The 24,543-nt window shown below is 40.9% G+C and overlaps 1 protein-coding gene and 4 non-coding genes across 5 annotated transcripts in view; 4 read left to right on the forward strand and 1 right to left on the reverse strand.

Moving 5' to 3' along the window:
• The window catches only part of LOC138399089 (histone H2B type 1-K), a 389,419-nt gene that overhangs the window by 105,634 nt on the left and 259,242 nt on the right, over positions 1 to 24,543 (forward strand). The window lies entirely within an intron of this gene.
• On the reverse strand, positions 2,011 to 2,104 carry TRNAI-UAU (transfer RNA isoleucine (anticodon UAU)). The gene is made up of 2 exons: positions 2,067 to 2,104; positions 2,011 to 2,046 (listed from the first exon to the last, which is right to left on the reverse strand). It is a non-coding gene; the product is annotated as a tRNA-Ile (tRNA).
• TRNAL-CAA (transfer RNA leucine (anticodon CAA)) lies at positions 16,476 to 16,582 on the forward strand. The gene is made up of 2 exons: positions 16,476 to 16,513; positions 16,537 to 16,582. It is a non-coding gene; the product is annotated as a tRNA-Leu (tRNA).
• TRNAM-CAU (transfer RNA methionine (anticodon CAU)) lies at positions 19,910 to 19,981 on the forward strand. Its single transcript has one exon. It is a non-coding gene; the product is annotated as a tRNA-Met (tRNA).
• TRNAK-UUU (transfer RNA lysine (anticodon UUU)) lies at positions 21,274 to 21,346 on the forward strand. The gene has a single exon. It is a non-coding gene; the product is annotated as a tRNA-Lys (tRNA).

Below are 24,543 nucleotides of genomic sequence, written 5' to 3' on the forward strand. Positions count from 1 at the left end.
AAGTAAAATAGATAGGAAGCCTATTAAATTTTTACTTGATCTGTATAAGCAGAAAACTTCCATGTTGAGTGAACAAAAGTCTAACTCAAATCATAAAAACAAAGTTGTGGCTTCTCAATTAATTCTCAATCAGGCTTGAGCCAGTTTACAGACTCCAACCCTTTGGATGAAGTATCAGCAGGGTCCCCTTGAGGGAGGACTCTGGTACACTACCAAAAATTTATACTATTACTCATTCTTCTAGGCTTCCTCAAAGGGACCCACCACCTTTTACCAGAGTAACTGTGCTTTGGGAGAAAGGAAATAATCAGACCTTTGAGGGGGACTACTGGTCTGAATTGATGTTGATTCCAGGAAACCCCAGACATTACTGTGGTACTCCAGAGTAAGGGCTTGTAGAAGTCAGGTGACCAATGAAATTTTAGCTCAGATCTGACTCACAGTGCAGTCCAGTAGGTGCCTGAATCCACCCTGTGGTTATTTCCCCAGTTTCAGAGAGCATTATTGGAATAGACATACTTAGCAATTGACAGGATCCTCGCATTGGTTCCCTGACCTATAAAATGAGGGCTATTAAGGTGAGAAAGGCCCAGTGGAAGCCATTAGAACTATCTCTACCTAGAAAAACAGTAAATCAAAAGCAGTACTGTAGCCTGAGGAAAAGCGAGACCCCATCTCTACTAAAAATAGAAAAATTAGCCAGGTGTTGTGGTGTGTGCCTGTAGTCCCAGTTACTAGGAAGGCTGAGGCAAGAGGATCGCTTGAGCCCAGGAGTTTGAGGTTGCTGTGAGCTATGATGATGTCACTGCATTCTACCCGGAGCCACAGAATGACGCTCTGTCTCAAAAAAGCAATATTGCATTTCTGGAAGGATGGCAGAGATTAGTGCCACCATCAAGGTCTTGAAAGATGTACAGGTGGAATCTTTGCCCTGGAATATCAGAGCTTCAGGTTCTCTTAGGCCTTCAGAGTCTGAGACTTACACCAGCAACAGTCCTTCTCCCCCTTCACCCCTTCCTCAGGCCTCAGACCTAAATCACACCACTGGTTTTCCCGGTTCTCCAGCTTGCGTACAGCGTATCACGGGATTTCTCACCTCCATAATCGTCTGAGCCAATTCTAATAATAAATCACCTCTTATTTGTCTCTCTCTATCCTATTGGCTCTGTTTCTCTAGAGAACCCTATCACAGAATAGCATTATATGAGAGGAAAACTGAGGACAGAACTGTGAAGAATATTCATATTTAAGGAACAGGAGGAGTATCAAGAGCTCGGAAGAGAAGGAAGGTCCTGTGAGACCAAATGAAATCCAGAAGAGACTGGATAAAAGTGGAGTAAGCTGGAATCATTTATTTCAAACACAAGCGTCAGGATGAATGCATTTTTCCAAACAAGGCTGTTTATTTTTTGAGAAAAGTAGGAAGAAATACGTATCTGTGTCCCATGTTCCACTGCTGGGAGAAAATTAGCATTTCTTGTTTCCCAGCCACGTTTTTGTAAAGTAGGCGGCAGAGCTGCACTCAGAGCACATTTAGGTTTCACAGGTGGCAGTGCAACAACCTCGGGTGCGAACCTTGTGGACTTCAATCTAAGATGCCTGGGAGCAGCTTCTGTACATCCCTGAACCCCAGCGACAACTGTAGGAAATCGCAGAGCATAACCCAGTTTCTCCGCTTCCTTGCTCAGTCGTCAAAGAGCTCAAGAATCGTTTTTTAAAAGGGGTGGAGGGGGGAGGAATGAGGGGAAGGAGGAGGGAGGCTCCTCTGAAGCTGTACTACGTTGCTGTGAGGTCTCCTGATTAAAGAGAAAAGAATCCGCTGGGTGAGTCCAATTTGTCTTCTCCTGGTTTGTCGTTTTCTTCTTATGTTTGAAATCTACAAAATGTCCTCCTTAAAGGAAGCTCTGTGGGTCTTACCCTGGAAAATATAACCATTTTAGCTTTTTCTTTAAGGTGAAGGGAAAAAGGTATCACAATGAAACAGCTTGAGATCACAAAGGGAAGAAAACATGCTCCAGGTGAGGCTCGAACTCACAACCTCGGCATCACCCGCACATATACTGCTGTATAAGTACCGCGCGCTAACCGATTGCGCCACTGGAGCATGCTTTCCCCGGGTTGGCCATGGGCACTCTACAGAGCCAGGAGCGACGCGTGCTTTCGACCACGGCCTCACACCGGAGCGGGAGCGCGCTGGGCTGCAAGGGACTTTCCCTCCCGTGTCGGCTCTCCTGGCGCATAAAATACGCTTTGATCCAGATATTTCCATCTCTCCTGGAAGCATGTATACGATCCACACCCTTTGCCATCAGGAGCCAATATTTCCGGGGATATGGGGGTGCTCCTTTCAGAAGCTCCGAGAAAAAGCTGAGGAGAAAGGGGAGAGACTCCGGCTTCTCTTCGCTTTCATTCCAGAAAGAAAACGATTTTTGTGGAAGATGCGAACTCTTTGGCTGAATCGCAGCTTCATCGCAACACCACCCTGCTGGCCCGTGACCTTACTGCCAGACCGAGGACGCGGAGAAGCAGAGCCCCGCGCGACTCTCCCACTGCGCGTCTCCAGACACCGGCAGCGCTCCTGGCCGCACACCCGGCCTCGCCCAGGGCGCCCGCATTCGCATTGTAGCATCTCTGGGCTGTCCATCCACATTCCCTAAAACCCTTGCGGAACCTGCCTGAAAACCCCATTCGAAGTCACAGAGCCACCTGATTGGGCACCTCTTCAGGGAAGGCAGACAGTGTAACCACTGCTTATTTGTGCAGCGCGTAACAGGCGATGTGCATCCCCAGCTCTCCTTCCCCTGTCTTGTCCTTTTTTAGCAGCTCATTGCAGATAGTTTGCCTCTGTGATACATGCTCACCCAGTACCCTCCTCTCTGGGGCCTCTAATTATAAAGGCTAATTTTGTTTGTTTGCTCGCTTGTTTTCCGTCTGAGAAAACTACAGTTGTCACAGGACACATACACACAAAATACGAAGTGTTTGGGTTTTATAAAATAAATTTTATCAATGAGAATTGTGTAAAAAGAATAGTCCACCTATTCCTGACTACATAACACCTAGCAAACAGAACTGAGAGTAATAGACCAGTGACCAAATTTCTCGGTACTTAAAAGAAAAAGAAAGCAAAACAACACCAAAAATAAACACATGACAACTGGAGGGGTGGGCAGTGGAAGGAACTGCTTCCACATCTCCATATCTATTGCATTGCTGTTTTGGGATCATTACATGTGTTTTTATAAACACCTTAAAGTGAGAAATAGTGAGAAGCAACACAGGCTCTTTGGTAGAGGACCACCTCACCAGAGAATCTCCTACATTCTGCCACAAAGTCCCAGAGCGAGAGAGATCCGCTCTCCTTGAACCTCTGGAGACTGCTCTATCTAAATAACAATAGCCCCTAACAGTTACTTTGGTGCCATGGTTTGAATGTTTCTATTTCTTCAAAGTTCGTATCAAAACTTAATCCCCATTGTGACATAAAGAGGTGGGGCCTTTTGGGAAGTGATTAAGTTGTGAGGGTTCTGCCCTCCTGAATGGAATTAATGCCTTTGTTAAAGAGCTGCTTGGCCCTCCCATCTTTTCTGCCATGTGAGGACACAGCAAATCAGTGCTATCTTTGAAACAGAGCTGCCCTCACTGGACACCTAATCTGTTGGAGCCTTGAGCTTGGACTTCCCAGCCTCCAGAACTGAAGAAAATTTCTGTTCTTTATAGATTACCCAGTCTGTGGTATTTTGTTATAGTAGCCCTAATGGACTAGGACATATGGATCACTGATCTAAGTGGTTTACATAAACCTCATAACAATACTCATGGTGCTGTTTCAAGTCCTGGCCTAGGTAAGAAGAGCTAACACTCAGGAATTATTGCTTGTAAGGAATGAAAGAAAACTCACAAAGCTCACATATGTCACTGGATATTAAATGACTTTCATCAGGAAGGCAGGTCAGTGGTACAACATAGGCTTTATAAGCATAAAATCATGATCATGGAGAAAAAAGTAGACAGAAAGCTAAATGTTTTGAGTTGTTGATGCTTAAAAAATGACCATCTTCTGATTTCCGCCCCTTGTGCAGTGCAAGGCTGTCCTGTTTGGACTACAGGAGTGGGCTCCCCTGCCCTCTGGTTTCAAGTTGAATTTCATAAGTGGGAACACTAGCACAAGATTAGAATGACAGAGGACAGAAAAGTTGGAGTACTTATCCATCTGACTTCCTTTCTGTGGATTGACTCTGGCTAATTCATCAAAGGAGACCTTTCCTCCAAATTCCAATAATGGCTCTTTCCTCTCTCCTTCAGGCCTAGGGGTGGTGACCACTCTATTGTCAGTAGCCCTGGGGTACTGCCTTCTTATTTGTCCTCCCCTCCTGCTCACACCTTTATTAAACATACCCTTTATTAAGTCTTCTAAAATTATTACAAAGATAGTTATAGTTTCCAGATTATTTTCTTCTAACACCAGACTAAGTAATTTTCTAATAACTTCAGCTGCCTATGGAGCACATTTAGGTTTGGAAATGTGATATTTCATTCATTTAAAAAAGAAGTTATTCATCATGCATATTTCAATGCCTGTGGTGATTTAGTCTTAAAGGAAGCTGGGTTCATACTCTCAAGTAGTAATTTTAGTAAGAAAAAGAGAAAAAAGACATCATTATTTACTATATAGTATGTAGCATATGCTATAATAAAGGTGTGCAAATGGTGCTATGAAAAAGCACCTCTCGCCTAGATTTGAGGGCAAAGAGATACATGACTTGAATTCTTAAGTGGTAGGACTTAACTAGAAGAAGAAATGAAGATACAGTCCATGCAGAGACAGCAGTAACCATGAAGTCATGGAAGCATAAAGTACCCTGAGGGCTTTCAGGAACAACCATAGGGCTAAATTGCAAGCAACAGAAAGCTCCTCTGGCTGATTTTAGTGGAAATGAATTACCTGTATCTGTCCTGGTTCTTAAGCAATTTAAAGTAGATTTTTCAAACTTGGTACAATGTAGATGTTTCGGATTTTTGTGAGAATCCAAAGTAATTTTTTGAGAAGTCTATTTGTGGCTTGTGGACATTATTGTATTATTCAGTGTTTGGTACAAATGTGGTGGAGAAAAAATCCATCATTTAAATCTCTGTTATAGATTATTGATTTTAACAATTTATGTAAGCCATTCAGATGTTATCATTGGGTGATTGTTTTTGTGGGCAGCTCAATTCCAATTATGAGGTGATAAATTGAGACCAGGAATATTGGCTGCCTAATATTTAGGAAGAGTCCTTGTCAGGACTTTCTGTGTTAATACTTTCTTTGTTCTTCTCCATTTGTTGACTTTGGTTTCTTGGCTTTCAGGTAATTTTTCTACCTGCTATGGTATTTACAAACTGATTACAATCTGGTTGTATTTCTTAAGCTGTGCTTCATTCAATAAACTATTACTTAGCAGGGACTAGAGTTCATACTCTGAAAGACTCTAAGGTACAATATCAAATAAGATATTGTCAGGTTTCAGTCTGAAATGTCGGTTCTTGGGGCATCCATGGCTGAAGAATGACCAGAAACACCAAAGTTAGGCAAGCACGAAAATGAGGTTTACTGAGGAAAGAAAGATAGGATTATAGGGCAAGAGCAAGATGGTTTACAGAGCATGGTACATATGCCACAGATGATGACCAGGCCCATTGTCACAGCAAAGGAAGAGCAGAAGGAAAGGCACACAAAAGAGAGTGGTTGACGGTGGTCTGCCTCTTATTTTATAGTGCCTGGATGGGGACCTCCCTCATGGTTCGTTCAGAGGTCACCATGGAACCTCTTTGATTGGACAGTTGGGAGTCACATGACCTGAGCCTTAACTACGCCTGTGGGTTCTAGGTCACTTTCCAGACTTTATGCTACGCATGCTGCTTGCCCTTTGGGCTAGAGAGTCCTCTGCATTCTTTTGCAGCTGGCACACCAAGTTCTGATTGGCAGATTCCTAGGGTATTCCCTCTTCCCCCAGGCATGGAGAATTAGGGTTGGGCAGCACCAAGATGGGGGCAACAGCACCAACTTTCGTCCCTAGGAGACCCAGAATCCCTAGCTATCTACCTAACTGAAGATATGACTCTTATCTTCAGGGGAGCTTAGAGTCCATTAGATATAGTATGATAAAATCAATAATTGTAATATAGTCTCTTTAGGCCTACAGTGGCTAAATTAGTCAGGATGCTTTAGGTGCAAGTGATTGAAACTACAAATTAATCAGAAAGAGGCATGTATTAGCTGGCTTATGTTGGCACTAACTGTTGTACTGGTAGCTCTCCAAGGATTCCTACAGCTGCATTTCCTGCAACATTAGCAGTTCAAATAGCAGAGCAGGTTCATGTCCATCTGTTATGAGGAATTTTAGTTTTAGAATGCCCTACTTTGGCAGTAACCTGAGTGCTACATATTTGTTTTTGGTTTTCAGTTGGGGGAGCTATAATTTTGGAATCAGAAGTCGAATTCTAGAATGCCCTACTTTTGCTAACAGTACATTCCGGCATTCTGAGAAGGTATAATAAAATGGGTACTTATCAATTTGAGTAATTTATTTTTAGTTCCTGGAATGTAAGAAACGTATTCCTTGAAATCAAATACTGAAGATGAAAAACTCAAATCTTAGGCTCTAATGAGATTTGAACTCACTACCCCACAATTTAACCTGAGACCAGTATCCTAATCCCTCAACTATACCCTAGCATACTTTGTTCTTTCTCCTACAACTATGTGTTGAGATCTTTAGTTTGTTTTTCTTTCTTTTTTTTTTTTTTTGTTTGTTTTTATTGGCATCTAGAAAATTTGATGTTCCGCTTTCATCCACTTTCTGACTTTCTGGACTGTGGTCAAACAAATGCGTACATTCTCCCATAGTTTTAACATCTCTTCAAATTGGCTTTTGTCAATTTTTAGCCACACTCTCCACTGTGCAATACTTTTCACACTAGGTAATGCCCAAATATTCTAGACTTCAGTATTTAGGGTCTTGGGGAAAAACTGCCTTAATCTGTCTCAAATTCCCCCATATGAGAAATCATACGAGCCAGACTGACAGGTGAGGGTAAGAATGAGATAGTCTGGAAGGGGGAAACGGAGCACCTGCTGGGGACAGAAGCCAAAGAGAGGCTCTGCCTGCTGTAGTCTAGTCTTTAAGGTTGAAAAATTATTTCGTAGCCTTCATCCAGGGAGTAAATCCTAAGGCTGTGTTTCCCATTCTCCACTGAAATCGAGATAAAAGGGTTCCCTCCAAAGGTGCTGTGGCAGAGAAACCAGAAAAATCTTAGCTTCCACCAGCAGGAAGGGGCTATAAGGGACATCAAAACAGCCATTTGGGCACTCGGCTCAAACAAGCAACAACTGTAATGTAAGGAGGCTGGGGTAAAAAAGAAAACTAAACCACAAATCATAGGTGTCCTGGCTCAAGTTTGCAGGTCTTGTGCTCATAAAGAAACAGTAGATATTAATTTTTAAATAAAAATCCTCTATTGCTGAGAAATATAAGCAACTTTTAAAACAACCCAGAAAAATAAGAGCCTCAGGTTGGGAAGTAGGGAATCCAGGCTCTGTGTGTCTGTCCCATTCGTGGGATACAGCTCTCCCATCTTCCAGAAGAAGAGCTGTGATATCTATTCTTCAAGAGCAATCCTGCTAGCTCTGGAAAAGGTCTCACAGGGTCAACAATGACACATTCCACACACACACCCCTCATTCCCCAAAGTCATATACAGGCAAAGTAATACCCATGTGACCTGAAGTGTCATAAATGGAAATGACAGTAAAACAAAACAAGAAGTGGGCATATTAATGTGGCTGAGAGTGAGGGGAGTGGAAAGAATGTAAAGTCAATTTTAGCACTTCTTGAGTGTCTTAGAATTAAAGGTCCTCCTCCTGGAGGAACCAGTTGTTTTGTTTGTTTAGATTCTCCAAAAATCCTAAACTTGCCTGGCAGAAGAGACACTTTCTACCGAAGCTCCTTGTCATCACCCAAGTACCCGAGAAGAGCGAGATGCAGGTCCAAGAAGGGTCATGAATTCCCAACAAGACTGTGCAGAGAAGTTTTTGAGAATTTCGTCCTGTGTTTAGGTACATTGTTCACCTCTTGTTATTTTAGCACCTAAAGAAATGTATAATGTTAGTGAAACACATGTCTATCATGTTCAAAAAAATCACCTGAACCTATTTCTGTGTGCGTATGTATTTTATTTTTTAATGCTCTTAAGGTATCTCAGTGGGCTCTCTTTCTTCCCGTGTGCTGAGGTTAAGGCTTCTAATCTTAAACACATTCATTCAATATAAGTATTTACTAAAGCATGAGCAATCATTATGGTCTTGATAACTGTGAACATTACTTCCCTACCTGAGGGAGCTCCCAGTAGTTAAGAGCTGGCAGGGCATGCATTCAAGGCATATGTGATACAATATTTATCCTACAAACACACAATTATATTACAATTGCTTTGGCAGCTATGCGAGGACCTATAAGGACCAACAATTCTGGAAGACTACTTTCTTCCCTGATACCTCTTTCTTCCCACTTCAGCCTCCACAAGTCAGCAGAGTCTTGCACTGAAAAACTTACATATAAGATGTTTGGGGCAAAAAGATAGAACAGACCTTCAGTTCTTGATAAAATGAGGTAAGGTTTCCTTTACAAAGTTATCTCAACCCAGGCTCCTTCAGAATTAGAGAAGACTCTTAAGGGCAGGGAACAGTGGTGAGAAAACAGGGAAATGAATGAAAAAAGAATGAAGATGGAAAGGGAGAGAACTGAATGGCAGGAATTAGGAGTGGACAGGCAGCCTGTTCCTATGCCCAACATTTTCTCCACCAAATATGTTGGCAATATTCCTCAAGATGCTCTGACCCCATTGCCACCTCCCAGGCTCAAGTTTCTGGTTGTGAATCTGCATTTTAGAAAATAGGTCATGGTTCATCTTTCAACTTATAAACACTATACTATATACTACATATATAGGTACCTGTAGGCATATATATGTGTGTATGTGTGTATAGGTACATACATTAATAGTATATAGTATATATATGGATACTACATATCAGTATGGAATGTCATGCAGCTCTTATAGATTTTTTTAGAAGAAGCTTACATTTAATAATATAAGACAAGGTCATGAAATATCATTGGGTAAAAAAAAGCAGAGTGCAAAAATTTGTAAATGATCACCATTTTATTCTAAATATATTTTGTAGAAAAATCTTAGAAGGAAATAAATCAACATAGTGATGGTTATTGTTGACCTCTGAATTTATTTTTTAAGTCCTTTATAATTAGATTGTAATGCTTTTTAAATTTAAAAAAATTTAAACATGCTAGAGTAATGTTTCTTTGTATTTGGTTTAACCTTACTTCTGATAAATGTGATTTGAGAAGCTGAACCACTCATCAGATCCAGTAAATGTAGGGTCTGCCCCTTAGACTCTGTGACATTAAATTAGGCAATTAATTTTTCTCTACTGTTTTTGTTGCTGTCAATTCCTACCTTCTTCTACTGTAGGAAATCTTTGCCTAATTGTAATCTGTTTTAATGAGTGTTTTCAGAGCACTCATTGGGTTGATTCCCAAGTTCAGAGTTATGTTCAAGAGAGGGAAATCACAAATGCAGGGAAGTTACTGCTCATGCCATGGACCTTGATGCTGTTGTAGGCTCAATCCTTGAAGCACCTCCCCCCATCGTGGTCAGCATAGGAAGGCTCAGAGGTAGCCTTGGGTAAGTCTGGGTATATTCATCAGTGTCCCAGAAGGTAGCAGGGGGCACATTCCAAGGATGAATTGGCAAGAGATTATTGGAAGGCCTTTCTATAGAGTGAAGGAAACCAATAAGATGTGAGGAAACCTTCAGGGATCAGAACACTGGGAGTCTTTAGCATTCCTAGGCATTAAAGAAAAAGGGAAAGGGCAGAGGTGCCAGGACCTGGCGAGAATTCCAGCCATGGGAGAGTAACAACAACCTGGGAGCTGTGCCCATGAGAGGCACACAGCCGGGCAGGGAGAAAGTGGAGGAAATATTGCATATGCATCTGCCTCTCTCTCTCTTCCTGCCAGCGTCCTCCATTGGCTGAATCCAAACAGGAGCCAGGGGCCAGGAAAGCCCAAGTGATGCAGCCTTTCAGGGAGAAATTAGGGTAGAGAATGAATCTGGAAGGGCAAATACAGAATAGTCAACATACTGCTATTGTTGTAATTATAGTGATACTTTCTGGGAGTTGGTTGGGTCATGACTTTCTATCCTGTTTAAACCTAGGATGATAGGATAAGTTGGAGCTTGAACAGCTGATGAGAAATAGTATTTGACTTTTGTTTAAGAAAAACTCAAATGTTTTCCATACCCCACAGTAATCATCAACACAGAAGACTTCTGTGACCACATGTTGGGAGGAGGGATTTCTCCCCACCACCAAGTGAGCAATCAATTCTGCAGCAGACACCTAGAGATAGTTGAGGGCTCAGTTCCCCAAACTGCACCCCACAGACACCAGTTGCAAGTCCAGAACTCTGGAACTTCTGATCAACTGGCTTCAAGTTGAAGTTCCCACCAGTTCCCTGTTTGGGTTTGATTAATATGCTAGAGCAGCTCACAGAACTCAGAAAAACACTTATTTACATTTACCAGCTTATTATAATATAAGGGATATTACAAAGGATACAGATGCAGAAAAGCATAGGGCAAAATATGAGGGAAGGAGCGCGGAGCTGCCATTCTCTCCCTGGGTGTCTCACTCTCCAGGAACCTCCATGAGTACAGTTATCTGGAAGCTCCCTGAACCCAGTCCTCTTGGGTTTTTATGGAAGCTTCATTACATCAGCAATCCTTCCTCCAGGGCATGGAACAGGACCCTTTCTGGAATAACGGTGACCCACAACAGAAAGGCCAGAAAGATTAGAGTCCTGCCTTGAGGCAGGTGAAAGGAGGGCAGAAGGCCAAGGAGATTCTGTTTCCTGAGGCCTAAAGCAGCCAACATTGTAACAAAAGACTCTAACAAGGGCTATGGAAGTTATAAGCAAAGAACCGTGGACAAAAACCTATACAATGACACCAAACTTCTAGATGTTTTTTATTTTCTTACACTGGGAGCACAGCCATTGCAAGGAGGAATATGAATAGGTTTGCCATAAACTATTATGAAGCAAGGACACAGATATGAAGTATAGGTACTTTCCAACAGATGCACTTCAGTAAGACTAGTTTGTAGAAGGCACACCATCTGCCAAAAAAGGTTGAGGAGGCATCTGGCCCTGGGCTTTGGTGGAGCTTTGGCTTCAAGCAATAGGTTCATTTTAAGCAGTCTGCTAAGGCTACCATGGTATTTCCTGGCTCCATTATTTGTGCTGGAGGGATCACCCAGTCTGTTTCTCTTGGGAACTTTAGAGGTACATAAATACTGTTTCATAAATCTTTTTCTAATTATACTAGTAGAATGAATTCTCTTTTTAAAATATATAATACTGACCATACACAAGTGTGGGAATGCCCTTCTAATACTAATTTTGTGCAAAGTTGCCAGTCAGGAAACTGGCCTACAAAGAGAGAAGTTTGCACCATAGTATAATGAAATGTACTGCTGCCTTCACTGAGGAACTCTTCCTACAATCAGTCAATCAATGGAACTAAAGAAGGTTAGTGATCTGGTTGATTTGCATTCAGCACAAGCTTCAGACTTCGAAACAGAGCAGACTTGTAACAAACATTTGGAATTAGCACTGGGTTGCAGACCACATGTTAAGTGGCTGTGTACTACATACTTTAATGTCCTCATAGTCATTTGCCCCAAAGTAAAGTATCCACTGAAGGCCTCCACACACGTTGGTGTGATCTTGGATCAGTAGGTAGCTAGCTGATTCTGTTGTACTAAAGTTTATATAGAAAGCAAAGAAAAGATTCTGGTTTTGTAATATTTTATTTTGCAGACAAGAGCCTGATAAAAAGGGCTCAACTGGAATTTGTAACATTTTTCCTTAAAGCTAATGTCCAATGTGGCTGCTGTGGTCTTAGCTGATGTTGCCCTTTGAAATATCTAACAGGTAATTTTTTTTTTTTTTTTTTTTGGAAACAGAGTTTTGCTCTGTTGCCTGGGCTAGAGTGCCGTGGCATCAGCCTAGCTCACAGCAACCTCAAACTCCTGGGCTCAAGCAATCCTCCCACCTCATCCTCCCAGAGTGCTAGGATTACAGGCGTGAGCCGCCGGGCCCAGCCGACAGGTAATTCTTTATGAAATAAATGTTCCTTCCTCTCTTCATTTGTAGGATGGGAAGGAGGCAGCAGGAGCTGAAAAGGCATGGACACATTGCTAGCTAGGCATAAGTAACTGCAACTGGGCTCACAGAGCTTGAGAAGTAAGGTGGTTAGGGAATTCCATTGGCAAGAATGTCAGCGATTCTATAAATGAGCCATTTTGTTCCAATTCCAAGAAGAGTCAAAACAGAGGAGCTCATCAGGCCACGAAGCTCACCTGTGTGGGAAAGAGTTTGTCTTTATCACTCACTTAGGAAAAGAAAGGGAAAGAAGTATACCAGCATGCAAAGAGAATGCTGTTGGAGCCTCTCGCATAATATTATGGTGGAAGAAAGTATGCCCAGCTCTCTGCTTTCTATAGATCTCTAAACCCCAGGTTTATATCCCACCCTGCTCCAGAACAACAAAGAACCCAAAGTTGTCAGTGCATTCAGAATAAAAGATACAGAACAACAAAATAGAGCAATAAAGTCATGCCCGTGGTTCCATCTTTAGACCATGTTTTCCTTGAAAATACTTTGGGTCTGATGTTTTCCCAGAAGCCTTTTCTTAATTGCAGCATTGTCGTCATCTCAAGAGGCTAGTAACGCGAAACAGTTTTATTTTTTAATATCCAGCAAGTCCCGGTTCCTTTATAATTAACTATTCTTTGTTTAGTGTATCTCTTTTCTCTCTTATATTACAATAGGCAGCTAGAGAAAGCCAGGTGAACCCTTCAACACATTGCCTGAAAATAACTTTAGCTAAATCACCAAATTCATTAAGTATATCTTCTACTTTCCTCATTATCACAGCAACAGTATTGCTAAACTTCCTGCCACTAGATAACAAACGTTCACTTTCCGCCAGCTTCTAGTAACATATTCTACACTCTCCTTTAAACCTCGCTAACTTTGGGACTGGGTGACAAGCAGAAACTGTTTTTAGGTCTTTTTACTCATGCTCTCTTCAAGTTCTTTCCAGTTCCCACCTGCTGCCCAGTGCCAAAGTGACACGATTGAGAATTTATTACAGCAGTATCCCATATTTAGGTAACAAAATCTGCATTAGCTTGTATCCATTATAAATTTATTGCCTCTCAGCTCCAAATTCACCCTTTTGGCCTGCTCTGTGGAAATGTATCTGAGTCCTTAAATGATTTTCTTTTGCCAGTTGGCACTGAAACTTTATCAGTAGAGGGTGCTGAGGAGACATTGCAGGAGGAAGTGGGTTTTGTTTTCTGGTTCCCGTGCATCACTTGGCGTGCTGCTTCCCCAGTGCCCACGGCTTTTCCCTGCATCAGGCTCCTGCAGCCCAGCAGCCACTAATTTTCCCTGGCAACTTCCTTGAGTGTTTTGTAGTAGGTGCCCTCAGCGAGAGGCCCCCCCCCACAAAGACCTTTCCAAGAAACCCTAGAAGGTGGATTTCCAGCATTCCAGCAAGTTCCAGCAGGACAGATTTCAAGCAAATTCTGCTGGCACAGCACCAGAGCCATTCCTCTGCTATTGAGAGCAGGTGTGCCACAGCCATGCCTTCTTCAACAAGATTCTGATCTTAGTTTGGGGTGGGGTGAGAGGTAGAGGGCTCTCCCTTCAGTGCTTCCTAACAGCCCTGGGTGTGGTCACTTCCTTTGATGTTCTATCTCAGCCCTCATGGGTAGTGACTGTTCCTTATATCTGATATCTGCTATTTCTGTGTTGTTTAGAATTCTCTTTACTTTTTAACTAGCCAATTCCTTATTCGTCCAATCCCCTGTTTAGTTAATAATTCATTTATTTTTGGTTTTGTTTTGTTTTTGTTTATTTGTTTGTTTGTTTTTGTTTTTGAGGCAGGATCTTGCTCTGTTGCGCAGGCTAGAGTGCAGTGCCATCATTGTAGCTTACTGCAACCTCAAATTCCTGGGATCAAGCAATCCTCCTGCCTCTGGCTCCCAAGTGGTTGGGACTATAGGTGTGTGCCACCATGCCCAGCTAAGTTTTCTGGTTTTTTGTAGAGACATAGGTCTCACTATATTGCTCAAGCTGGTCTTGAGCTCTTGGCCTCAAGTGATCCTCCTGCCTTGGCCTTCTAAAGTGCTAGGATTACAGGTGTGAGCCGCCATGCCCAGCCCAGTAATGCTTCATATTAAACTTTCCCTGTTGAAATTACTGTGTTATTTCTCTTCTGATTGGACCAAGACTGATACATATCTAACTATTGCTGCATAAATAATCATACTAAAATGTACTGACTTAACTTAAACAGCAATTATCATATATTCTCTCACACAGATTTTTTGGTTTATCTGAAGACTCGTTCATTCACATGCCTGGCAGTTGCTGCTGGCTCTGGGTTAGAGGCCTCAATTCTTCTCCATGTGGTCTGTTCCTGTGGCCTAGTTTGGGCTTCCTCACAGCATGATGGCTGGATTCTGTGGGCAAATGTCTTGAGAGAAAGCTGGTGGAAGCTTCTATTACTTTTTATGATCTAGTATTGGAAGTCTTGGAGTATCACTTTCACCCTAGTCACGGGCCAATTCAAGGGGAGGGAACACAGACCCTCACCTCTGGAAGGAAATGTGTCAACATTATATTAAAAGAAGAGCACATGTGATAAAATATATTGGTGTGACCATCTTTGGAAAATACTGTCTGTCACAGGCATTTTTTTGTGGTTGAATTCTAACCACTCAGAAGCCTCTATTACCTCAGATTCCACTTATCCAATTTCCCCCAAACTTATAAAGAAAAATTTGAGGAAATAAAAATAAATGAATACTAAGGAAGTGTCTAGGAAATATGCTACCCAGAAGTTCATGAGATATTGACTGCTGTGCCCCCAAAGAGCCAATCTATAATATAAAAGATAATTAAAGATATTTTTCAGTTGCAATTCTATATTCACATTGCATTTTGATAATGCCCATCTTCAGGTATCCCAAATATTTTTAACCCATATTCAGAGGTTTTCATTTCCACGGAAAACATAAATATAGATTTCAACAGGTATAAGAAGTTATTAGTGCAAAAATTCTACACATGTGAAAATATACACTGCTAATTTTGCATATGGTTGTAATTGTACTGTTAGTATCTAGAAAAATATAGTAGCATTAAAAAGATAAAATCTACAAATAGTAGTCTAATTTTAAAAACAGATGTTTCCCATTTAAATTTAGAGTAATAGATGAGGAATTGCAGATTTTAAAGTGATAACACTCCAAATTTAAGTGTACTGAGGATTTAGGCCCTTGCAGTGTAATTATAGAAACTCAGTGGGGCTCCTCTCCACCAGAGTTTTAAGTTGTTTCTCTCCTTAACAGTTTAATCCTAGAATATAGAATAATCATTACAACAAAGTTCTTTCTTCTTCCTCCTCCTCCTCCTCCTCTTCTTCTTCTTCTTCTTCTTCTTCTTCTTCTTCTTTTTGGCTATTTAATTTTCACAGTCATTGAAACATATTTTTCAGTTATAAAAGGTAAACATTATCTTTCAGCATAACTGCTGCCACCCAAGATGGGTAATAATTGCTGAAAAGCATCTGAGAGCTCTAGGGAGAGGAGAGACAATATTACTGCTACACACAGGCTTACTGCACATGTGAGCCTGCAGGGTAAAAGACAGTGATATCTACTGAATTACTTAGTGAAATGAAAGATGTAAGGATGACTTCTGGCGATGAAATAAGTCTGGATAGGTTGAGAATAAGGGCGAATGCCTAGAAATCCATGTAAAGAACAGCCCCACTGTCCTGGTATCACCACCTCTTGTCCAGAGCGATAGGGGTGGCCATTTGTCCACTGACAATTTCCGCCGGCCCTGAGGCAGCATCGAGCGGGAACTGCTGGATCAGGACTTAAGTAACAAGGACCGGAGTGACCCCGGGGTCTGGGTCGTAGGTGGGGTCAGGGCCATAGGAAGAGATCTATGCAGGGCGGGAGGCCCCGGTTAAAGGGAGAGGACAGGGCCGAGGACAGAGCACGGGGCCTGGGGTTAATGGAGGGAGAGAGGTGACGACAGAGCATCCCTCAATACCCTGCTATCCCACCGCAATCCGGGTCTCCAGCGCTGTAAGAATTATTCAGTTCTGCGTTAACACTTGTGCTCTCCTACCTTTCCATTCTGTGAATTCAGAGCTCTCTTTTAATTTGCCAGATTCCAGAGATAATTCTTTTGTTTAGGTTGAGCTAAACGGCAATCTGCGATGTACCAGAGCCTATGGTGAACACTTTCCAAATCACTGTCATCTGTGTCAGGATGGCCAAGTGGTCTAAGGCGCCAGACTCAAGCTTTGGCTTTCTTTACTAGGGGTTTCTGGTCTCCAAGTGGGGACGTAGGTTCGAATCCCACTTCTGACATAGCTTGTTTTTGTTTTTGTTTTTGTTTTGTTTTGTTTTCCGAATCATTCATAATGATCCAATCCTTTATACCCCGAAGATTTCCAGCCCCCAACGACGCTCTCCAACAACTCGGCCCTCCTGAAACAAACGGTAAGAAGTATCTTTCGCGCTTCAAATCAGCCGGCGAACGAAAATTCCTGATTTAGAGAATGCCTGGGCATTTTCAGTGTCATTTGGACGCAGTCCTCAGCGCCATGGGGGATCACTTTCTCTCAGAAGAAAGCAAGCAGATTTCCATCAGAAGGTCATCACCTGCTCCGTGAGCCAACTGCTATAAAAGGGAAAGAGGGCAAGAAGGCAGGCAGGTCTCCGTTCTTAGAGACGGAGAACATAGTCTCTGTTTCTCAGAGAAAGCCCTTCAGGAAGATTCCTGATTCCCTGAATATCATCTGTCTCTTTGATAGGGAAATTAATCCAACCAACAACCCACATGCACATCTACCGCTGTACAAACTGTTAACAACCTGTTCTTCTATCCTTAGTCACTCAACTAATCAGTGATCCACAGATCGAGTACTGGTTTTTACTGTGGAGGGAATTACTACAATTTTTCACTGCTTTTCTGCATATGGAAAAGAATATATTATAAAGTTCTATCAAAAGGTTTCCTATGTTAGCTCTAAACCATAGGAGGAAAGGCCCCTCGAGACTATGACACTACTGAAAACATGTTTGAGTCATCAATAGCAAAGAAATACTCATGTTGTTAAAATTTAAAAAAAAGTAAAAATCTCTCTTTGAGATTTCTTCTCAGAATTATGAGATGTGGATGTCCTTTCTGTCCCTTAATTTTTGAAGATGAAAAAGCATTCTATAAAGTTCTACATAGACTGAAATCTTGATCTTAAAATCTTGGTCTTAAGGCCTCTTTGATTTTTGCAAGATTTGCATTAAATGAGTTTTCTTCCTGTATAGCTTTTAGATTACTACCAGCAGCTCCTCTCCTAGGAATCTACCTTGGTGAAATTCCAGCTCAGGTCCATGGTTGGCCTTACCTAGTACAGTCTTTGTGGCATTTTGAGGTAGAAGATTGTTAGAGGCAATCTACATGTTCATTGGGTGTACTGCAGTGGCTGCCTGTGATTTTCATACTATGCAGCAGTCACAAGTAACCAAGCAGGTACAAATGTAGCAGGATGGGTAGATTTGTCAAACTGTGTTGAGTAAAAGAAAAAAAAAAGTCAAGATTAAAACCACACATTTTTCAAGGATAGTTTATTTTCTAAAGAATAATTTTAAATACTTTAGAGAGGATATCTATATATGTGTTGAAAGAAAGAAAAGGGCTGTATGCCAGGCATGACAGAGAAAAACAATGAAATGGTAAAAAGGGGTTGGAGGAAGAGAGAGAGAGAGAGAGAGAGACTGAGCCATGGGCAGCCAAATGTGATTAACTTACCTCTGGAAATCAAATCTAAATAAATGCCCACAAGGAGGGACCAACCCACAAGACTCAGATTAGTTTTGCTGGAATAAGAATATTTACATTGAGGTTTTAAGAAATTTTATAGAGCTGCCACTAACAATGCAAAGACCCAGCCCACAACTGTACCTCATCACATTTCCAAATGCTTCTCTTAAGGTTTTCCTGGGGAAGCATTCACTTAGGACTAAAAGTTACTGGCTTAGGAGACCCAGAGACCAGCGATTCTTTTTTGGGAAGGTCGAATTTTATTCTATTAATGCAGCGGAAAGGTTACTGTGAGTAAAAGCAGCTGGGGAATTGAAGACCCCCATGACTTCTGTCCCAGGAGGTCAATACAAAGTCTACAGCTTCTGCAGCAGAGGTAAGAAAGCGTAGAACCATCGCCTTCAGAATTCGAGGGGAAATTGAGAAGGAAAAACAGCTCAGAAAAGAGATCAGGCCGGTGGTTCATCCCTGTAATTCAAGCGCGCTTTGGGAACCCGAGACAGGAGGATCGCTGGAGGCCAGGAATTCGAGATCAGCCTGAGCAATACAGTGAGACTCTCCCGCACCGACCCATCTCTACATAAAAAACAAACAAACAAACAACAACAACAAAAAAACCCAACAACAACAAACTACTCCAAGCTACTCTGGTGGCAGGAGGATCGCCTAAGTCCAGGAGTTCAAAGTTACAGGGAAATTACAGGGTAAAAAAAAAAAAAAAAAAAGGATCAGTCAACATATCCTGAAGTTGGACTTTTGGACTTCATGCATCAAAAATCAGCAGTCTTCTGGATCCGGAATATTGGTGGACAGATTCATCTCAAGAAACTGGCATTCTCTCTGCCCTCGAAAAAAAATCTGGTTCCTTAAACATTTTGGAGTATTGATAATCTGTCTTTGTAAAACTCCAGTAAAAATTTCACGTCTTCAGTAGCGCCTCGGGCTCTATGCTTGGGTTTTAACAGTCCTGCGCGAAACGGGAGGAGGCTTCAAATATGTCTGAGTAAGGGGTAGTGGCTTTTTTAAGGATGCTCCTATGAGCATCCATGAAAAGTGGGAGAAAGAAGAGAGAGGGTACTAAGAAATGACAAGATGGAAAAGCTTTAAAACGGCTTTGCGCGCTTTCTTGTCTGGAAGAAGCAAGCCTAGCTGACAAAAACGGGTCCACACACATAACTAGAAAGCGATCTGAGCCTCAGTTCTCTGATCCAGCGTCCAAAGACCAAGTGTTCAACACACACACGCTCAGTCTTGTAAATAGGAAAACCCATTACAATCTTTGTGAAAGAAGTTTCATTGTGGTGAGGGACACGGAGAACTGAACCACCCAAGTCAGCATGTAATCTCCACGTCTCCCTCAATTTTGCGTGCGACGATTTTCAGAAGTTTGCCTTTCCTTCTTCTCTTCTGCTAGCTACATCTTTAGCTTTTTCTTGGTGGTTCTAGCCTGGCCGAGGACAAGACCACACGACCACACAATGCCCCCTCCCTGTCTTCGGTCTTCCCAATGACGCGGAAGAGTCAAGGCTTTCCAACTGCAGACTAAGTGCAGTGTGAAAGGCGCAGGGGAAAAAAGAAAAAAATCTGCGTCCTAAATCCATCCGTAGAAATCAGTGTATGGGACCCTAAGGGGTTGAATATCAAGTTGCTGAGAAAAGGTTTCAGAGTTTCGGCTTTCTGGAGTAAGTTGTAAAGACGCAGATGTCTTAGAGATTGTTTGTAGGCGACAATTTTGAGAAGGAAAGATGGGGCAGACCCAGGATGAAAGACCGAGGAGATGAATGAAAGAAAGGAAAAGGAATAGTGACAGACCTAATGGACAGCTGTGTTAAAAGACATATAAATTACTAACAAGGAGACACGTACTCCCGGCTAGCAGAGTGGCGCAGCGGAAGCGTGCTGGGCCCATAACCCAGAGGTCGATGGATCGAAACCATCCTCTGCTAAGGTTCTGTTTTCATCCGCAACATGAGATCTGCGCACGAGGAATTCTCTGCAGTGTTTTTCCGCTGAGGAGCTTCAATACATCGTGAATAATTGAAGACCTACTGTGACCGAGGCAGCTAGAACTCTTTTAACTGCCGGCCTTTAAACAGAATAGAGCTCAGAATAAAATCTGGAATTAGAAAATAGACTAGGACAAGGGAAAACGTGGGCTCTCCGCGTGTCAGTGAGGAGCGGGGCAGTGCATTACCTAGTGGTTCCACCTTCATTAAAGGACCGAAGCATAGGCGGAGAAATTGCAGAATCTGCAAATGGGACGTAGGAGACTTTACGGTGAGAGGAGCAGAGCGGAGCGTGGAGAAAGAGGGGAGAGGAGACTGGGGAGGAGGTGAAGAAAGCGAGACCGAAAAAAGGTGTGGACTAGGTTGGGTGAGACTGGACAGAAGCGGTTATCACATTTGTTGGTTTCTCTGGCTTTAAGATTCCAGGAAGGCTGAGACGGGGTGTTGGGAGGATGCACGGAGGGGGATCCCTTGAGATCAGGATTTCAAGACCAGCCTGAGCAAGAGCGAGACCCGTCTCTACTAAAAATAGAAAAATTAGCCGGGTGTAGTGGCGCTCACGTTGTAGTACCAGCTACTGGGGAGACCGAGGCAGGGGTATCTCTTGAGCCAAGGAGTTTGAGGTTGCTGTGAGCTATGATCACGCCACTGCACTCTAGCTGGGGCGACAGAGCGAAACTCTCTCTCTCAAAAAAAAAAAAAAAAAAAAAAAAATCCAGGAAACCCCAACTTTGAGAAAGCTAGGAAAACGCCGGAGGAAGCAATGGGAATTGAATCACCTGCCTTGTGCCATAACCTTTATCCTTCCTTACCTAATTTTGATTCTCCTGAAGTTTCTTCCCACTTACTGACGTCATTGGTGAAATCGGTACCTCCTACCTCCAATCGTCTGGTAAGCCGGAGGAGTCCACTATAAAAGCTGTCTCTAACTCTTAGAGGTATCTCTAAGAGTCCCTTCCTGTTTGTGGGAATAATCCCACTCTATTCTGAACCCTACTTTCTTCGTCATTAATCTTGCAATAAATACTACATAGTAATAGTGTAATGCATAAACAATTTGGGGGTTAAATGGATGCTTAATATACTAAAGCTCGGCTGCAACACTGAGACATGGGACACGTGACCAGAACCCTTGAAAAACCATAGTAATTCTCTAAATTATGAACTTCGAGAGCACGCCTTGATGATCAAATAGTCATTTTTTATTATAAATTAAAAGAGCCCGACAGTGGGCCTGGATAGCTCAGTCGGTAGAGCATCAGACTTTTAATCTGAGGGTCCAGGGTTCAAGTCCCTGTTCAGGCGTTGCTGTTTTACTTCAGGTAGGACAGGATAACAGGTCCCACTTAGGAACATCTTGAGAGTAGGGGGAAATACTGTAAAAGCCAAAATGGACGAAAAGCACGGCCTTCCTCGTTAATTATCCTTTCCCAATATTAACTGAAACACTTACCCACCTTTCCAGGGGAAGTGGAGAAGGACTTAATATAAAAATAATAAACTGATTCCCTTGAAATAGTTAATCTGGGCATGGGGGAAGCAGTTTGGGTGGTCTTGACTCTTTCTCTGATCTTGTTTATTTTATTTATTTATTTTTGTACATACATGAAGCATAACATCATTTTAAAAGTCAAAACTACGTAAAGAGATAGACTCAAACAAGCGTCACTTCCCCTCATTCGTTCTCTCTAGTTCTTTCCCTTTCCTTCTCTCCATCTTTTCCGACTTATTCCCATCTACTCCCTACGGGTAATCAATCTCAACAGTTTCTGGTTTATCCTTTCTGTGCCTCTTTTTAAAATAAACAAGCAGATACATATTTTTTTTAAATGTTCTCTACTTTCTTAGACTAAAGAGAGTGTATACTGTAGATATTAGTGATTTGCATTTAATTTTTTCACTTAGCAATATATCCTAGAAATCTCTCCATATCACTTCATAGAGATCACCCTTGTTCCTTTTTATAGCCACATAAGTACTCCACCGTGTGGAAATAACAATTTAACTATTCTCTTATGTTTGAGCATTTAGGATGTTTAAAATATTTTGCAATTACAAACACTGCTGCAATAAATAAATGTGTTCATATGTATTTTCATTTTGTTGATGTAGATGTAAGATTCTTAAGGTAAATTGTTAGAATTGAGATTATTGGGTGAAACAATTAATGCATATGTAATTTTGTTAGATATAGTCAAATTCCCCTCCCTAAAGATTGTATTAATTTGCATTCCTACCAGAAATAAATGACAGTGCCCGTTCCACATAGTCTTGACATACTTTTTAATTTTTGCCAATCTGATAGCAGAGAAATGGTATCTTCGTGTATTAATAGTTTCAATTTGCAATTCTTTATTCCAGAGTTTGAACATATTCTCATATGTACAAGGGCATATATATATACATATATATTTTTTAATTATATGTTAATTTCTTTTGCCCATTTTAATATGAAGTTTTGGCTTTTTCCTTCAATTGTTAAAACATCTCTATATATTAGGGGTATTAACACTTCATCTGTGATATGCACTGCAAGTACTCCCACACACCTCCCCCATATGTTAGCTGTGTTTGGAATTATCGTAATATCTTATCATTTTTTATACTTAACTATATCAAATTTTCTCTTATTATATCTAGATTTAAGTCATAATTAGCAAATTATTAGGTCATAATTAGAAAATCTTCAGTATGCGAGGAAATTCATATATGATTCTTAATACTTACAGACTTTTAATTTTTACATTTAGGTCATTGATCCATTTGGAGTTTGTTCTTGCATAGCCAGTGCAGTTTGAATTTCATTTTAGCTCTTTTTAAACAGATAACAAGTTGTTTCTGAACTATTTATCAAAAGGTCCACTTTGCACCTGTGGTTTGAAACACATGCTTTATCATACACTAAATGTCCATGTGTAATTTTGTTTACTTCTGGACTTTGTATAATATTCTATTCTACTGGCTGTCTATTCATTTGTAAGTGTTACGGTGCTTTAATTATAGGTGCATTAAACATATGTTTTAGTATCTGACAGGGCTACCCCTCTACCCACACCCTGCTTTTCTTTTTCAGTGTTTTCCTTATTTTGATGGCTTGTAATAGAAATGTATTCTATTTGTTTTTATTTTTTCATCCTTATTAATAAAAGGGCTTAAGGATCTATATTTTCTTCTGATTGCTACTTTAAATGAACACAATATATTCTGATATGCAATGTTTTATTATTTTTATTTTTTAAAATTCTGTAACTCCAGCTCATATGGCATTTTCCCTTACACATAAGAATTATTAATAAAATTTTAAAACATCCATATGGGAAGGCCTTGATGGTTTTTTACCTTGTGAATACAGTTGTTTTTGCATTGTGACCAGAATTTTGTTTGTAATAATTCTACTGTATGAAACTTACTGATGTTTTCTTTGTGAGTTAATTATTATCAATCTTTTTGTAAGTATTTTATTTTTGCCTGAGGAAAGGCTCAATATTTATCAATAACCCCCTGCCAAAGGTTATACTCTTTTAGGATTAGAATTCCTCTCTGGGGTAAGCTATACATAATACAATGACTGCATTTTTGCTTTAATTTGTGTCAATTATGAAGGGCATTCTAATTCCAGCTCCTAGTGGCCTGGCTGAAACCTCTGTTGTAACTGCTTTGCAGTTTCACTTTTCCCTCCCTCTAATTCTGCTTTCCTCTCATTTTTATAGGTGTTGTTCTCCTGTGTACTCTAATAAATTTTGTGCACACAGTCTCTGTCTTAGAATCTGTTTCTTGGTAACCTAAACTAAGTCATTCTCTGAGACAGAGTCTTGATTTTAATATTATTTCCTTTTTATTGACAGAAGAATTTAGGTATATAAGTTTTCCTCTGGATACTGCTTTAGTGGTATTATAATATTTTATAATATTTAGTGCTATATAATATTTTCAATGTCTTTGTTTTATAGAATTTTTTAACTGTTTATATTTTCCCTTTGGCCTCAGGTTTTTTAAAAAGCTTTATAATTTGTGGGGTGTCAGAAAATGTTGTTTCTATTGTTTCTACATTTTAGAATATATTGAGATTTTTGGAGGGTGGGAGAAGCTAATATAGGAAGAATTTTCATGAATATACCATGGGCAATTTTCTCACTTCGAGGTGCAGATTTCAAAAATCTTTGCATCAGACCTTTCACACATCAACCAATGAGCATTTGAGTTGTTTTCAGGTATTTGACATCGTAAGCAGGTCTATGAAGGCACACGTCACATGATATAGAGGTAAAAGTATTTCTTGTGTGTGTGTGTTCCTAGAAAACAAATTGTTGGTTTGTTAGATTATGTAAGTGTTTAACTTCTTGAGGTAATGACAAACTGTCTCCAAAGTTATAAAAATAGATGTCTCTATTGACAACGTCCAAGAGGTACTATATATCCAAATACTCACCAACTGTTGTTATTTTTGCACATTTAATTTATATCCTATGAAATGGAGGTAAATGGTATCTTATTGTAGTCAT

The sequence above is a fragment of the Eulemur rufifrons genome, chromosome 18 (genome assembly GCF_041146395.1).
Source record: "Eulemur rufifrons isolate Redbay chromosome 18, OSU_ERuf_1, whole genome shotgun sequence".
Classification (NCBI taxonomy): domain Eukaryota; kingdom Metazoa; phylum Chordata; class Mammalia; order Primates; family Lemuridae; genus Eulemur; species Eulemur rufifrons.